Source organism: Tripterygium wilfordii, chromosome 8, assembly GCF_013401445.1.
Source record: "Tripterygium wilfordii isolate XIE 37 chromosome 8, ASM1340144v1, whole genome shotgun sequence".
NCBI classification, from domain to species: domain Eukaryota; kingdom Viridiplantae; phylum Streptophyta; class Magnoliopsida; order Celastrales; family Celastraceae; genus Tripterygium; species Tripterygium wilfordii.
Window position 1 is genome coordinate 8,846,463 of NC_052239.1, and position 18,527 is coordinate 8,864,989.

General features: G+C 42.9%; 2 non-coding genes and 2 pseudogenes across 2 annotated transcripts; all 4 read left to right on the plus strand.

Annotated features, from left to right (window-relative positions):
• Positions 1-706, plus strand: part of LOC120004683 — a 2,663-nt pseudogene extending 1,957 nt beyond the window's left edge.
• A 4,966-nt stretch (positions 707-5,672) lies between these two features.
• Positions 5,673-5,778, plus strand: LOC120004707. Its single transcript, XR_005469621.1, has one exon. It is a non-coding gene; the product is annotated as a small nucleolar RNA R71 (small nucleolar RNA).
• A 3,853-nt stretch (positions 5,779-9,631) lies between these two features.
• LOC120004684 lies at positions 9,632-9,787 on the plus strand. Its single transcript, XR_005469602.1, has one exon. It is a non-coding gene; the product is annotated as a 5.8S ribosomal RNA (ribosomal RNA).
• A 129-nt stretch (positions 9,788-9,916) lies between these two features.
• Positions 9,917-12,755, plus strand: LOC120004678 (annotated as a pseudogene).
• Positions 12,756-18,527: the final 5,772 nt, after the last annotated feature.

Below are 18,527 nucleotides of genomic sequence, written 5' to 3' on the forward strand. Positions count from 1 at the left end.
GGATGCTCACGCAATGTGATTTCTTGCCAATGCTCAGAATGTCAAAGTGAAGAAATTCAACCAAGCGTGGGTAAACGGCAGGAGTAACTATGACTCTCTTAAGGTAGCCAAATGCCTCGTTATCTAATTAGTGACGCGCATGAATGGATTAACGAGATTCCCACTGTCCCTGTATATTATCCAGTGAAACCACAGCCAAGGGAATAGGCTTGGCAGAATCAGCGGGGAAAAAAGACCCTATTGAGCTTGACTCTAGTTCGACTTTGTGAAGCAGAATTCAACAAGTTTTGGATTGTTCACCCACCAATAGGGAACGTGAGCTGGGTTTAGACATTCGTGAGACAAGTTAGTTTTACCCTACTGATGACAGCATCGCAATAGTAATTCAACCTAGTAAGAGAGGAACCGTTGATTCGCACAATTGGTCATCGCGCTTGGTTGAAAAGCCAGTGGCGCGAAGCTACCGTGCGCTGGATTATGACTAAACACCTCTAAGTCAGAATCCGGGCTAGAAGCGAGGCGCATGGCCGTTGGCTAAGTCCTTGTGATGGATGAGTCGCGGGGACCGCCTTGAAGTACAATTCCCATCAAGCAATGGTTAGAATCCTTTGCAGAGGACTTAAATATGCGATGGGGTATTGTAAGTGGTAGAGTGGCCTAGCTGCCACGATCCATTGAGATTCAGCCCTATGTCACTCCGATTGGTCCCTCCCCACTTAATCCAAATCAAACGAGTCCCTCCCTCTGCCATATACTTATCTCGCTTTTCAAATAAATCGGACTGAGGTTAGGGATTATCAAGTCATGCGTCACCAAGGCATGACTTGCGTGCAGCCAAGGTCAAGTCACTAAAAATGTCAACAAGTTATGAAGGCATGACGCGACACCGAGTCCCAAAAAATATAACAAGGCATTACGTGCCACCAAGTCCCAAAAAATACACCAAGGCATGGGGTGCTGATATGCATTTAATTGCGAGCATACAAGTCACACAAGTAATAAAGAGATGAGTAAATTATTGTTTCCAATGAGGATATATTGGCAATTAAGATCAATGTCAAACTAGTAACAACTACGCAAATTGGGGAAAAGGATTCGAGGTTGGTTTTGTTTTTAAACTAAACTAAAGCAAAAGAACAAAGACAAATCAAACACATGTATGAAATCAAGGATGGAAAGCACTAGGGTACTTAACTTCACCTTACCTATCCAATTCAATCCCCTTGGTCCCTTAATCCCTAATTCATCTCTCAATAATGACAATCGATTTCCAAACCTATTCAATGTTCTATTCCTAGATACATCAAACGTGTTTTCAATATAAATCCCTATTATTCCTAACAATCGGATTAATATATCAAAAACCCATTAAGAACTATGGAAATCATTTAGTGATTGCATAAGTCACAAACCTATATTCCTATGGTTCATGCACCTATGTCATCTATAGCTTGAGGCAAACCCTAGATATCTCCTTCCGGTCTCAATCTAGGCAACAAATCAATTGAATGATGGCCAAACATTCAAAAGCATTAATCACACCCATAGACAATCAATCAAGAGAGAGAAATCAAGAAATAAGGAAACCAAGTTTATTGAATCTTCAAGGTTTGGTTACATCAAGACCCTAGTAAAGAAATCTAGCCATTCATGGAAGCAAAATACATCACTAAACAAAGGAAATCAACCATAGAAACTAGGATAAAAAAAGAGAGTGAAAACCCCCTTGTAGACCCTCTTCTTCTCCGAGCTCCAATGGTGGCTCCAAGCTCTCCAATGGTGGTAGAATGAAACCCAGCTCCCAAAACTCCCCCAAAACCCTATTTGATGCCCTTTTATACTTCCCCAAACTCTTATGTCGTTTCCAAATCAAGTTGGGGTCGTTTTGGCTCAAAAACAAGTGAATTCGGAACTTTTTCGAGAAACTACGCGTGCTGTGAATAGTAACTCCGATCGATCGGGAATATTTCCGATCGATTGGAAATGTAATCTGTCTCCATGAATTTTTTGGGTGTTTTGGCAGGTCCGATAGATCGGGAATGGCTCCGATCAATCGGAAATCAGTTCTAGACTCCAAATCATTATTTTGCACTATTTTCCTCCCTTTCTTACCTTGGCACCTACAATATGCAAATATAGTTTTCTTAGGCAATATCAATTCTAAATCAACTCAGAATGGGATGAACTCATGTGTAAAGGATGCACAAATGTATGTATATATTTGGCACATCAAACACCCCCACACTTAACCTTTGCTCGTCCTTGAGCAAGTTGAGAATGAATAAAGGAGGGAAAAAGTATTTTCCATTAAACTCAAACGAAAAATAAAACAACTAAGACCTACTCTAAATAAGCAACTAATCTATGCCACTTTCGTAGGGCTCACGATGACACTTAGCATGTGTCACAAGCCTTTAAACACCTAGGTGCCCCTAGTAGGAGGAGTGGTGTCCCCTGAGGATTTATCATAATGATACCCACAAACATTAAACAACTTCAATGCCAAAATTCATGTCATCAACAAGAGTATAAAATGGATTCTCAATTGCAACCCTATCCACACTAACAAACCAAACATTAGGGCATTCAAACCAATAAAAGCATTCCTTCAAGAATCTTATCTCATCCACTTTGCTTATAAATTCAAGAATTAATGCACATAATGGATTTCACTTTATATTTGGCTTCAAAGTGACATAAACAATGGCCATGTAGTCTTCCAAGAACAATAAGAATCAAAAAAGCAAATACAATGAGCATTTATTCAAACTTCATTCTTATTCACTTTTTTTTCTTTCTTTTTCTTCTCAAATGTGACTTGTGCAATGCTCAACCTCCTTAAGCTTTCTAAATGACCCATGTAACGAGCTTTCGACCAATGACTCCTAATCCAGTTGGCTTAGGGCACTAGGTGTTAAGACACCCCAGTGGAAGTAATTACCCAAGTCAAAAAGGTTACGAGGTTAAACTAGTCACCAAGGTAATCTAACATTTATTTCCTATCTTTTTACGTGAAACTCATTGCTTGCTAGGCAAGAGGCCATGTTATTTAGTAGAAAACTTATGAAAGAAACCATTTATTCATAAACATAATTTTTTTTCTCTGTTCTATTCTTTTCTTTTCAATAATTTTTTTTTTCTTTTTTCATTGCTCAAGTAGTGCTACTTAGAATCAAATTGATCTCAAACAACCACAAATGCCAAAGTCAAGTCATATTTCATACCCCACAATCAAGTGTTCCATATTCACAAAAGCACAATGGACAAACAATTTGCAAGATAGGAAGACTCAATTGGAAAGAATATCCTTAGCAAGATCCATCCATGCTTCAAAGATCACAAAATTCATCCAAATACACTCAAGAATGACATGGCGTAAGGCATTTAAAGTCAAAATTTTTATTTTTCTACAAAAACTAGAAACCTAAATTCCCACCCCCATACTTAAAATATGCAATGTCCTCAATGCATGGAATAGGTGAAAATAAAACTAAAAAGATAGGGATAGAATAATACGACAAGGGTTTCCTCCCGCAAGCTCTTGGTTTAGAGTCTTCAGCCCGACTCCCCTTTGTGAACTCAACCGGGATCCTTGAGGGTTGTGGTGTAGACTCCCCTTGATGGCTTCTTAGGATTAACATTGGATTGCTTAGGTGCCATGCAAGGAGCACAAGCCTTCATCACCACCATTTCCTTAGGAAAAACATTTTTCTTCATTTTCTTAGTCTTCCTCTTCTTCTTTTTCTTGCTCTTCTTTTTCTTCACATTGGGATCTTCAACTTGAGACTTTTGAACTTCAATTTTAGGTTGGGAGGCTACCTTGAGAATTTCATGTTCAACTTTTGAATCTTGGTGTAGGAAAACTTCCATCGGAATATATGGAGTTTCCTTCTCAAGAGTGTTGGGGATGACCATATCAATATGCTCCACTTGGAGGCATTGTTGAGAAACCTCCACTTGCCTTCTATTGCCAAATACTTTAAAAGTGATTTGGTCACCTCCCGCACCTCTTAAAGTAAGCTTACCTTTTTCAACATCAATCAAAGCTCTTTCGGTGCTCAAGAATGGCCCTCCCAAGATTGTGGGAGTAGTGGGATTGACATCCATATCCAATATAAGAAAATCCACCGAGAACATAAGATCGCCCACCTTCACTAAGACATCCTCCACTATGCCAAGCAGGTATTTGATTGATCTGTCCACCATTTGCAAAGACACCGTGGTTGGACTACTCTCTTTCACTCCAATTTGCTTCTCAACCAACAATGGCATCAAATTGATATTAACTCCAAGATCACACAAGGATCTCTCAATCAAGGTGTTATCTATAGTGCACGGGATTGTGAAACTTCCCGGATCATCTTGCTTAATTGGGAGCTTCCTTTGCACAATGGCACTACACTCTTCGGTTAATTGTATCTTTTCATGCTCCTTTAATCTCCGCTTCTTGGATAAGATCTCCTTCATGAATTTGGCATAGCAAGGAATTTGCTCTAAAGCTTCAGCAAAGGGGATGTTCACTTGAAATTTTTGAAAACCTCCAAGAACTTAGAGAATTGATCAACATTTTTCTTGTTGCTCTTTAGCCTTTGAGGAAATGGAATTGGAGGCACATAAGCCTTGACTGGAGGTGCAGGAAGTGAATTATCGGGCCAATCAGGCTCCACTGCATATCGTGGCAGCGCATCTTTCACTTTCACATGAACTGGAACAGGCCGATCGATCGGAAATAGCCCCTGGACACTTTTCAACTTCTTTTTCCTTTGTTTTGCTGCATTTCCTCATTTTCCTGCAAAATTTTTGCCTTTTCGGCATTTAGATCAGCAACATTTTTAACCACCTTACCAGTTCGGAGAGTGATTGCCATGCATTGCTCCTTCTCCTTCCCTTTTGGATTCACCTCCGATTGGCTTCGCAATGTACCTCTTTCTCTAAATGACAAATTGTTAGCTATTTGCCTCATTTGTACCTTAAGATTTCGGATGGAAGTTCCATAGTTTTGCATCAAAGTTGCTTGAGCTTGTAGAGTGGCATTGGTTTTGCTCATGTATTGCTTCGTCCTTGTCATAAATTGGGAGGTATGAGTTGTAAGTGCATCTAGGCCTCCAGCTAGCTTTGAGAACATCTCATCAATATCTCTCTTCTTCTCTTGGGGCAGCACTAGATGTTGAGGATTTTGCACATTTTGAGTATTGCTCCAAGAGAAGTTGGGGTGATTCCTAAACCCCGAATTATAGAAGCCGGAATAAGGATCATTGCGGGGTTGATTGAAGTTACCTCCCCCAATGGCATTCGCTTGCTCACTAGAGTTTGATGGAGACGCAATAAGACATACCCTCTTAGGATGACCACCACTACAATAATCACAAGAAACATAGGTAGGAGTGTTTTGGATAACATGTACCCTTTGACCTTGATTCATAGACAATGCATCAATCTTCTTTGTCATAATAGCCAAGGTAGACATAACTTCATCATCTCTACAACTTCCCCCATGCTTTGGATTCCCCCTCATCGAGGACCAAGAGTTAGTGGCCTTGGCCACTTTATCAAGTAATTCCTGAGCCTCCTCTTGATTTTTTGTCATAAAAGAACCTCCTGCAGCCTCATCAATAGTCTCCTTACTATGCATGCTCAATCCATTATAGAAAGCTTGGTACACCCATTTTGGAAGGCCATGATTTGGGCAACTTCGAATAATTCCTTTAAAGCGCTCCCAAGCCTCATAAAATGATTCAAGATCCTTTTGGGAAAAAGACATGATATCCGCCCTAATTTGCACCGCCTTACCCAGAGGAAAGAATTTTGTCAAGAATTGCTCCGCCATCTCATCCCAAGTGGTGATAGAATTGGGAGGCAAAGACATCAACCATCCCTTAGCCTTGCCCCTCAAAGAGAATGGGAATAACCTCAACAAGATAGCATCCTTTGTAGATCCATTAATCCCAAAAGTAGTGCACACATGGAAGAAAGAGCGAAGATGGACATTGGGCTCTTCATTAGAAAAACCATAGAAATTCACATAGTTAGAGATAATGTTGATGATAGCTGGCTTGATCTCAAAATTAGTAGCATTGATAGGAGGATAGCGGATGCTTGAAGGATTTGTATCCCAAATAGGCCTAACACAATCCTCGAGAGAGCGAGGATCAAATTGCCTAGGAGGGTTTTCAACCTCTTCACCACCATTTCTTCCATTATCACCTCCACCATTACCATTGCCATCATTCACATTCATGCCCCCACCGGGCTCACCAGCATTCCTCCTTGCTATACTGTCTCCCATGCCTTCCATGATATTATTAGTATGCTCCCGCCTAAGATTGTGAAAAGTCCTCTCAATTTCCAAATCGATATTAATCAATTCTGACTTAAGAGTACGCCTTCCCAAGCTCATACAAGAGAAATAAATTCTGCAGAAAAATAAAAACCAATTAACACAATTGAAAGCCTAATTTTACATAAAAAAATTTGCCTCAATCCCCGACAACAGCGCCAAAAACTTCATATGGATTTAATTGCAAGCGCACAAATCGTACAAGTAATAAAGAGATTAGTAAATTATCGTTCCCAACGAGGATATATTGGCAATTCAGATCAATGTCAAACTAGTAACAACTATGCAAATTGGGGAAAGGGATTCGAGGTTGGTTTTGTTTTTAAACTAAACTAAAGCAAAAGAACAAAGACAAATCAAACACAAGTATGAAATCAAGGATGGAAAGCACTAGGGTACTTAACTTCACCTCATCTATCCAATTCAATCCCCTTGGTCCCTTAATCCCTAATTCATCTCTCAATAATGACAATCGATTTCCCAACTTATTCAATGTTCTATTCCTAGATACATCAAATGTGTTTTCAATATAAATCCTTGTTATTCCTAACAATCAGATTAATATATCAAAAACCCATTAAGAACTATGGAAATCATTTAGCGATTGCATAAGCCACAAACCTATATTCCTATGGTTCATGCACCTTATGTCATCTATGGCTTGAGGCAAACCCTAGATATCTCCTTCCGATCTCAATCTAGGCAACAAATCAATTGAATGATGGCTAAACATTCAAAAGCATTAATCATACCCATAGACAATCAATCAAGAGAGAGATATCAAGAAATGAGGAAACCAAGTTTATTGAATCTTCAAGGTTTGGTAACATCAAGACCCTAGTAAAGAAATCTAGCCACTCATGGAAACAAAATACATCACTAAACAAAGGAAATCAACCATAGAAACTAGGATAGAAAAGGAGAGAGAAAACCCCTTTGTAAACCCTCTTCTTCTCCAAGCTCCAATGGTGGCTTCAAGCTCTCCAATGATCGTAGAATGAAACCCAGCTCCCAAAGCTCCCTCAAAACCCTATTTTATGCCCTTTTATACTTTTCCAAACTCTTATGTCGTTTGCAAAACAAGTTGGGGTCGTTTTGGCTCAAAAACAAGTGAATTGGGAACTTTTCACGAAACTGCGCATGCTATGGATAGTAACTCCGATCGATCGAGAATATTTCTGATCGAATCAAAAATGCAATCTGTCTCCATGAATTTTTTGGGTGTTTTGGCAGATCCAATCGATCGGGAATGGCTCCGATCGATCGAAAATTAGTTCTGGACTCCAAATCTTTATTTTGCACTATTTTCCTCCCTTTCTTGCCTTGGCACCTACAATATGCAAATATAGTTTTCTTAGGCAATATCAACTCTTAATCAACTCAAAATGGGAAGAACTTATGTGTAAAGGATGCACAAATGTATGTATATATTTGGCACATCAAGTGCCACCGAGTCCCTAAGAATACAATGTTGGGGCATGGCGTGCCACCAAGTCCATAAGAATACAGCAAGGCATGGCTTACCACCAATTCCTAAAGAATACACAAAGGCATAACGTGTCACCAACTCCATAAAAATAGCACCAACTAATATCAATCTCACTTGAACATTTGAAATTGCTTGCCACAAAGTCACCGAAAACACTAAAGTGGCAAAAGGCGTGGCCTAGCCTCTAAAATGATGAAATCGGCATCAAGGCATTGTTGTAGGCATTCTAGAATGCATGAGACATAGAGCATGCAATGGCACGCGAAACAAGAGAACATTGCCTTTGGAATGTAAGAACTTTGAAGTTTGGAAAAAATGGTGACAAGGTATGCCATTGCCCATGATACGTGGAAAATGGCTCCAAGGCATGCCATGGCCGTTAGAACGTGAGAACTTTGAAGTTTGGAAAAAATGGCACCAAGGCATGCCATAGCCATTGGAACGTGATAACTTTGAAAATTTTGAAGATTGAAAAAATTTGTGCCTAGAAGGCATGCGAAGGTCATTGGAATGTCCAATATGGCACCGAGGCATGCCAAAGTCGTTGGACGTGAGAACTTTGGATGTTGGAAAAAATGGTGCCAAGGCATGCCATAGACGTTGGAATGTCCAAAATGGCAGCAAGGCATGCCAACGCCGTTTGGAACGTGATAAACTCAAAAATTTTGAAGATTGAAAAAATTTGTGCCTAGAAGCCATGCCATAGCCCACAATGACACCAAGGCATGCCAAATTCGTTGGAACGTGGGAACTCCCAACACACGTGGTGCAAGCCTTGCGTTGGATGTGAGTTTTGCACTAACGGGATGAGAAATGAGGGTGACTACACTTTTTCAGAAATCCATGTCTCCTACTGTCAGTCTGAGAAATGGACTTAAGGTATATATATAGGGGGAACTGAGGTTATCCTTCAGACCCACCTAGCACGCGATGATGGGATGAGAAATGGGCAGGACTACGCCTTTTGAGAAATCCATCTCTCTTACTGCCAGTTTGAGAAATGGACTTAAGGCTTATATTTATGGGGTACTAAGGTTAAGCCTCAGACCCCCCCGTGAATGATTTGTCTGGTTAATTCCGCTAATGAACGAGACCTCAGCTTGCTAACTAGCTACGCGAAAGTATCCCTCCGTGGCCAGCTTCTTAGAGGGACTACGGCCGCTTAGGTCGAGGAAGTTTGAGGGAATAACAGGTCTATGATGCCCTTAGATGTTCTGGGTCATACGAGCGCTACACTGATGTATTCAACAAGTCTATGGCCTTGGCCGACAGGTCGGGGTAATCGATGAAATTTCATCGTGATGGGGATAGATCATTGCAATTTTTGGTCTTCAACGAGGAATTCCTAGTAAGCGCGAGTCATCAACTCGCGTTGACTACGTCCCTACCCTTTGTACACACCACCCGTCGCTCCTATCGACTGAATGGTCCGGTTAAGTGTTCGGATCATGGTGACGTGGGTGGTTTGTAGCTGGCGACGTCGCGAGAAGTCCATTGAACCTTATCATTTAGAGGAAGGAGAAGTCGTAACAAGGTTTTCGTAGGTGAACCTATGGAAGGATCATTGTCGAAACCTGCAAGGCAAAATGACCCGCGAACAAGTGAAAACTAACATGGGCGATGGGCCTTTTCGGCCGATCGCTCAAAGTCCAAGGGGAAGGATGTGGGAAACTATAGCTCCTCTTCTGCGGGCACAACGAACCCTGACGCAAATTATGCCAAGGAACCAAAAAAAGATATGCACTCCCTTCGCTTGGAAACAGTGTCGTAGGGGGTTGCGTCGTCGTCCATATTATATATGAAACGACTCTCAGTAACGGATATCTCGGCTCTCGCATCTATGAAGAATGTAGTGAAATGCGATACTTGGTGTGAATTGCAGAATCCCGTGAACCATTGAGGTTTTGAACGTAACTTGCACCCGAAGCTGTTAGGTCGAGGGCACGCGTACCTGGGTGTCACGCAACATCGCCAACAATCCCCTCACCCTCTGCATAGGGAATAGTTAGGGGTGGTGAATATTGGCCTCCCGTGTGGGCAAGCCTCATTGACGGGGAGCAAAAGACCCTGACGCAAGCGTCCTCACAAAGCGACCCCAAGTCAGGCGGGAACACCTGCTGAGTGTAAGCATATCAATAATTGGAGGAAAAGAAACTTACAAGGATTGCGACGGTGTCCAAAGCATGGGCCTTTGATACGCCGATGGAATGTCGCCATTGCGATCGTGGATGGCAGCGCACACCGTCACACCGTCACTGCATGCCTCGACACTTACGCGCTCCTATCGTCGGCCTGTGGGATCCCTATTCAACCCATCTTGAAACACGGACCAAGGAGTCTGACATGTGTGCAAGTCAACGGGCGAGAAAACCTATAAGGCGTAAGGAAACTAATTGGCAGGATCCCCTTCGGGGGCTACACCACTGACTGACCTTGATCTTCTGAGAAGGGTTCGAGTGAGAGCATACTTGTCGGGACCCGAAAGATGATGAACTATGCCTGAGCGGGGCGAAGCCAGAGGAAACTCTGGTGGGGGCCCGAAGTGATACTGACATGCAAGTCGTTCCTCTGACTTGGGTATAGGGGCGAAAGACTAATTGAACCATCTAGTAGCTGGTTCCCTCCGAAGTTTCCCTCAGGATAGCTGGAGCCCGGCTCAAGTTCTATCGGGTAAAGCCAATGATTAGAGGCATCGGGGGTGCAACGCCCTAGACCTATTCTCAAACTTTAAATAGGTAGGAGGGCCCGGCGCAACGAAATCGAGAGCTCCAAGTGGGCCATTTTTGGTAAGCAGAACTGGCGATGTGGGATGAATCGAAAGTTGGGTTACGGTGCCCAACTACGCGCTAACCTAGAACCCACAAATGGTGTTGGTTGATTAAGACAATAGGACGGTGGTCATGGAAGTCGAAATTCGCTAAAGAGTGTGTAATAACTCACCTGCCGAATCAACTAGCCCCGAAAATGGATGGCGCTTAAGAGCGTGACCTACACCCAGTCGTCGGGGCAAGTGCTAGGCCCAGATGAGTAGGAGGGCTTGATGATCACTAGAAAACCCAAGGAGCCAGCCCAGTCAGAGTGGCCATCGGTGCAGATCTTGGTGTTAGTAGCAAATATTCAAATGAGAACTTTGAAGGCCGAAGAGGGGATAGGTTCCATGTGAACGGCACTTGCACATGGGTTAATCAATCCTAAGAGATGGGGGAAGCCTGTCCGATAGCATCGTGCACGCGAGCTTCGAAAGGGAATCGAGTTAAAATTCCTGAACCGGGACGTGGCGGCTAACGACAACATTAGGGAGTCCGGATACGTCGGTGGGGGCTTCAGAAAGAGTTATCTTTTTTATTTAATGGCCTGCCCACCCTGGAAATGGCTCAGCTGGAGGTAGGGTCCAGCTACCGGAAGAGCACCGCACGTCACGTGGTGTTCGATGCGTTCCCTACAGTCTTTGAAAATTCGGAGGACCGAGTGCCTCCCACGCCCAGTCGTACTCATAACCGCATCAGGTCTCCAAGATGAATAGCCTCTGGTCAATGGAATAATATAGGCAAGGGGTTGTCGGTCGACTGCTCAAGCTGCTCCCACGGTGAGAGCTGGTCGTCGCGTGCTGGCCGGGGGATAGACTGGGAACGGCTCATTCGGAGGCCTTCCCCAGGCGTCGAACAGTCAACTCAGAACTGGTACGGACAAACGGATCTGACTATTTAATTAAAACAAAGCATTGCGATGGTCCCTGCGGATGCTCACGCAATGTGATTTCTGCCCAGTGCTCTGAATATCAAAGTGAAGAAATTCAACAAGCGCGAGTAAACTATGGGAGTAACTATGACTCTATTAAGGTAGCCAAATACCTCGTCATCTAATTAGTGACGCGCATGAATGGATTAATGAGATTCCCACTGTCCCTGTCTACTATCTAGCGAAACCATAGCCAAGGGAACGGGCTTGGCAGAATCAGCGGGGAAAGAAAACCTTGTTGAGCTTGACTCTAGTTCGACTTTGTGAAATGACTTGAGAGGTGTAGCATAAGTGGGAGCCAGAAACGACAAATCTAAAATACCACTACTTTTAATGTTATTTTACTTATTCCATGAATCTGAGGAGGGGCATTGCCCCTCTTTTTAGACCCAAGGCCTACCCTCGGCAGGTCGATCCTGGCGGAAGACATTGTCAGGTGGGGAGTTTGGCTGGGGCGGCACATCTGTTAAAAGATAATGCAAGTGTCCTAAGATGAGCTCAACGAGAATAGAAATCTCGTGTGGAACAAAAAGGTAAAAGCTCGTTTGATTATGATTTCTAGTACGAATACGAACTGTGAAAGCGTGGCCTATCAATCCTTTAGACCTTCGAAATTTGAAGCTAGAGGTGTCAGAAAAGTTACTACAGGGATAACTGGCTTGTGACAGCCAAGCGTTCATAGCGACGTTGCTTTTTGATCCTTCGGTGTCGACTCTTCCTATCATTGTGAAGCAGAATTCACCAAGTGTTGATTGTTCACCCACCAATAGGGAACGTGAGCTAGGTTTAGACCATCGTGAGATAGGTTAGTTTTACCCTACTGATGACAGCGTCGCAGTAGTAATTCAACATAGTACGAGAGGAACCATTGATTCACACAATTGGTCATCACGCTGGTTGAAAAGGCAGTGGCGCGAAGTTACCGTGCGCTGGATTATGACTGAATGTCTCTAAGTCAGAATCAAGGCTAGAAGTGATGCATGCTCGCCTTCCCAATTGCCGACGAATAGTAGGGGCCTTTCGACCAACAAAGGCACGTGTCGTTGGCTAAGTCCTCGCGATGGATGAGTTGCGGGGACCGCCTTGAAGTACAATTCCCGACGACTTAAATACGTGACGGGGTATTGTAAGTGGTAGAGTGGCCTAGCTGCCACGATCTACAGAGATTCAGCCATATGTCCTCCGATTCGTCCCTCCCCACTTATTCTAAATCAAACGAGTCCCACCCTCCACCATATACTTATCTCTCTTTTCAAATAAATCGGACTGAGGTTAGGGATTATCAAGTCATGCGTCACCAAGGCATGACTTGCGTGCAACCAAGGTCAAGTCACTAAAAATGTCAACAAGTCATGAAGGCATGACGTGATACCAAGTCCCAAAAAATACAACAAGGCATTACGTGCCACGAAGTCCCAAAAAATACACCAAGGCATGGGGTGCCACCAAGCCCCTAAGAATATAATGTTGGGGCATGGCGTGCCACCAAGTCCATAAGAATACACCAAGGCATGGCTTACCACCAAGTCCTAAAGAATACACCAAGGCATAACGTGTCGGCAATTCCATAAAAATAGCACCAACTTATATCAATCTCAGTTGAACATTTGAATTGCTTGCCACAAAGTCATCGAAAACACTAAAGTGGCAAAAGGGGTGGCCAAGCCTCTAAAATGGTGAAATCGGCATCAAGGCATTGTTGCAGGCATTATAGAATGCACGAGACATATAGCACGTTGCCTTTGGAACGTAAGAACTTTGAAGTTTGGAAGAAAATGGTGACAAGGCATGCCATAGCGCACGAAACTGGAAAACGACTCCAAGGCATGCCATCGCCATTAGAATGTGACAACTTTGAAGTTTGGAAAAATTGGCACCAAGGCATGCCATAGCCGTTGGAACGTGATGACTTTGAAAATTTTGAAGATTGAAAAATTTGTGCCTAGAAGGCATGCCAAGGTCGTTGGAACGTCCAATATGGCACCGAGGCATGCCAAAGTCGTTGGAACGTGAGAACTTTCAAAGTTGGAAAAAATGGTGCCAAGGCATGCCATTGTCGTTGGAACGTCCAAAATGGCACCAAGGCATGCCAACACCATTTGGAATGTGATAACTTCAAATATTTATGCCTACAAGGCATGCCATAGCCAACAATGACACCGAGGCATGCCAAATTCGTTGGAACGTGAGAACTCCCAACACGCGTGGTGCAAGCCTTGCATTGGATGTGAGTTTTGCGCTGACGGATGAGAAATGGGGGTGACTACGCTTTTTCAGAAATCCATGTCTCCCACTGCAAGTCTGAGAAATGGACTTAAGGTATATATATAGGGGGTACTGAGGTTAAGGCTCAGACCCCCGCGCGCGTTAGGTGGTCACGCACGCCGACGGAATGAGAAATAGGTGGGACTATGCTTTTTGAAAAATTGATGTCTCCTACTGTTAGTTTAGAAAACAGACTTAAGACATATATATAGGGGGTAGTCCGGTGGGTTCTCCCCTCCTATATCGGACATGGGCTTCAGTTAGGGGTGCTTAGCGTGCACTACAGCCTATATACCACCCCACGTGGGATTCGAAAGGTCGGAAATCGAAGCGTGGGTGCTTGGCAAGGATCGCTTTGTCGAGTGCCCACATGCGGGATCTAAAATTGTCGGTGATTGCTCATTTCTCGCACGCCGCGTGAGCATTGGTGTGGGCATCCTATCCAAACCGCTCGTCGTCTTGATCCGCTCATGAGTGCTTGGCTTGGCTTTTCAGCTCAGGGCGCTTGGCTTGGTCAACTGAGTCATGCACACCTCGTGCCTTTCAGCTGGATTGATCTTGTCTTGCACAATGAACGGATTGGATGCGTGGGCATTGGTGTGGGCATCCTATCCAAATCACCCAGTGTCTTGATCCACTCACGAGTGCTTGGGTTGGCCTTTCAACTCGGGGTGCTTGGCTTGGGCGTCTGGAGAAGGCTAAAGGCGCTTGGCTGATGAATTACCTGGAGTATTGTGGTAGTACTAGACAACTTCGCGGACGCCTATGGGGGAAACTCCATTTTCTCTTGCATTTGGGTCTGAGGTTGTTATACCAGTTGAAGCTGGACTTCCGTCAGCCAGATTTCAGTGGACAAATGAACAAAGGAATTGGCAGGAGTTGAATGATCAACTGGACACAATCGATGAGCTCAGAGACCAAGCACTCACATTAACAGCTGCTTACCATGATAAAGTGTCGAAGTACTTCAATAAGAATGTTCGAACTCGAGCATTTAAGGAGGGAGATCAGGTGCTTAGAAAGGTCATTGAGAATACCAGAGAACTGAACGCTGGGAAGCTGGGCCTGAACTGGGAAGGTCCATACTCGATTGACAGGGTACTAGGTAATGGCGCCTATAAGCTACGCAGAGAAACTGGTGAAGCAATCTTGCATCCTTGGAACGCTATTCATCTAAAGTTGTACCATTCCTAGAACACTTGATTCTTTGTCTTTATATTGTTGTCTTTACGTATTTAAACTTTTATAGTTCATTATGTTAACGATTATGTGAACTAATTTAAGCATCGGAGTGTCGATGGGACTACCATTGATTATTCTTTTGAGCGCAGGGATTGGAAAGTATGGAAAGGCGAAATTCAATCGACTGTTCGGACGCCAAAACATGGAGACGCCATCATTGCAGATAAGTTTTCATGATTTATCAATTTTCGTGGTTTATTAAGCGTTTTATTACTTCAATCTTTGCAGTTCACCTTATTTGCGAAATATTTAAAACTTTATAAAAAATTAAAAAAAATTAAAAAAAAAAAACTATTGAAGGAAATATTAATTTTATTTATAGAAAAAAAACTTATTACATATTAAAAAAAAAAAGAAGAGAAAACACATGGTCTTTAAGACCATATGTTTAAGCTTTCATTCATTTCGTTTCTCGCTTCCTTAATCAAAACAGAAATATTAAGAAGTGAGTCTTGGAGTTTGGCTATGTTCTGCTCCATAGCTCGCGTTTCCGCGAGCTCTTCCAGTTGGAGCATCGCACAGCCTGCAGTTTGTAGAGCCTTGGTCAGCTCTGTGATTTGCTCCACGTAGTCTTCCATGACTTTCATCGCCTCCTTGAGGTCGATGATATACTCTGTAGGGTTTTGGTAGTTAGGAGGAAGGAACGAGCTCACGTCCCTGTCGTCGTCGAAGTTTGAGGGGCAGTTGACAGAACTCTGGGAAGTGGCCATTTCTGAAGAGACTAGAAGGGGTTATATTGCGTAGGATAATTTCTTTGTCAAAACAGGATTAGCCTTTATATAGTGGTATACCTTACCTTTTCATCTTCTCGAAAACCCCCAGGATTAACTCTGCAATTAATTCATTTACGACAACCAAAGAGTCTAGATGAACTTTACAATCGATAAAATCTCTACATAGACATTTAATGTAGACAAAGAAGTCTAACGTATTTATAACTCCAAAATTTTCGAATTCAATTAATCTGGAGAACTGTAAAAGGTTTTTCGAACTGTAGTTGCTGCAATTAAACGATAATAAATGCTAGTTCAGATTATCCCAATCAGCGTATGCCTTTAGTGTATTTATTACTTGGGGACAAAGTTTCATTCGGTATTAAAAATCTAAAAATATTTAATGAAAAGTAATTTCTGAAATCTTTACCGCATAGGCGTCGCCAGAACGATCAACTATCAGATATTATAAAAGCCCAGTTGGACTGACTCAATCCCAGTACTAGGCTACCACCATGGGATATGCCAGGACTGCGAATGAAGCCAGACCAACGTTGCTAATACAATCAAACCCTTTGTGTTCCTTGACCATAGACACGGATTTCTGTTAGACAGCAATATCAAGCACTGATGATCAGACTCACCGTCAATACTAGGCAACCCACATGGGCTTTGCCGGAACTGACAGTGTACCCTGATCATCGGTACCACTATCACCAAAACCCTTATGTTTCAGTTCGTTCTATGTTTCTTATATAGAGCGCAACAGTCTTATGGATTTATTCCTTCGTTAAGTCCGCCAATAGTGTTTGGGGACACTTGTTGTCCTTGCCAAAATTTCCTCTTGCCACTTGGCATAGCTATTTAATTCTTAGAGTATTATCAGTCAAAGATTCGTTATTGTATTCTGAGATTCATCCTGCCATATTCTTTAAGTTGGATATAATAGAGGCAAAACGTCCCATCTTGCGATATTTAGTATCTTTACACGTAATCCGTTGAAGTTTCAATCGAACTTTTAGAGTTACGTTCTAAAAATCCAACTAAAATTGGGGGACAGAATAGGGTAGTTTATGAGACAACCAATAGGAAGGGAAATCTATAAACAGGGATATTAAGTATTGGGATTGCTAATGTTAGACAATTACTACAAATAACCAAAAATTAAAACAAAATTTCAAATATTTCTTGCCGAAAATTCAGTTCCTGTAGCTTCTACAGTAATGGAAGGATTCGCACGCGGGATATCCTCATCTACATTTGCTGGTTGTGGAACTGAAGCTTCGATTCCAAGGACTAGAGGTCCAGCTGGAGGGTCTTCTGTGGCGGTACCAAAGGTTGAAACAGTTTCAGTACTCTCGAGTGTTGGCGGTTCAGTGGCCTCTATGGGCAGTTGCTCTACAGCAGGAATGTTGCTTTCTGGAGGCGCCAATTCTTTCTCGATGCCAGGTTCTTCAGGTTCTTCTTCGTCCACAACCCACCTTTGGTTAGGCTGGTAGTTCTCAAGTACTACCACAGCCTTCTTGAGCATCAAGTCCACATTCCATTTATGATGTTCATTTTTCTTGTATTGGGTCAGCAATTTGAACCTTTCCATGGCTTGGCCAATACCTCCCATGGCCCCTATTTTGACAATGTAATTCTCCTCCATTTTTCTGGCCATCTCAATCTTTTCTGCTGTAGTTATAGTTTGCAATGCAAACGACTCTTTGAGCGGGTCCCTTTCTTTGGAAACCTCTCCAAGCTTGTTAGACTGGTTGTGCATGTGGGACTCCATTATCTTTACTTTGTTTTCAGCACTTTCCAGCTGCTTGGTGACTCCTTCCCAGCAGTCCTTGAAATACTGAGCATCTCTGGTTGCTTGCGTGATTCTTGACTCAAATTGGTTGGCTTTGTATGCATCATCATGTATTTTCTTCTCCAGTGTACTCAGTGATTCAGCTGAACGTAAGAGCTTATCATCTGCTTCTTTCAATTTTTCTTCCAACCTTGTAATTTGAGCAGATTTCTCAGAGTTCATATTTCTCTCCACTACCAGTTGAAGCTCCAGTTCTTTCTGCGAGGTGGTGGTGTTGGACAGATTGTTTTCCAACGCCTTCACCATGCCCTCTAGTTTCTCCTTTTCAGTCCTTTCTTTGTTTAAACTGTCAATAGCGTTTTCTTCGGACCTCAGTACTCCCTGCAGAGCCTGTCAAGAGAGCAACGAATGTGGAATTAGTCATATGTGACATTTCCAACTAAAATCACACTAAGACGTATCTATTCACTTACAGTGAAGCAATGAGCCACCGAGTAGTTGAACTGACTAGGAAGAAGCATAGCATCTAATTTCCTGGCATCCTCAAGGAAAACGAATTTTTTGATGCCGACGGGAGGAAGTACAGGGGCAGAGGAGACAGTCAAAGATTTGGGAACCCATATAGATATTTCCTCCATTTCACTTCCCGTGACGTCCAACCTAAGCCTGGGTTGAATATCTTCCCCTCTCTGTGCAGTATCTTCCACTTCTTGATCACCCCCTGGTGGCAGAGCGGTCCTTGATCCACTCGCTACAATTTCATCCCTAGCCACCTCCGTTTCCACGATTGTTTCAATGTGTTCATCAGTTATTGGGTCGAAATCCCCACGGTTTTCTATTGCTAGTGTTTCCACTGGTTCGAAAGGATCTACTCTGGCAGTTTTGATTCTGGGAAGCCTTCTCACTAGAGGAATTGTGTCTCCTTCACCGTCGTCCAAATCGTCA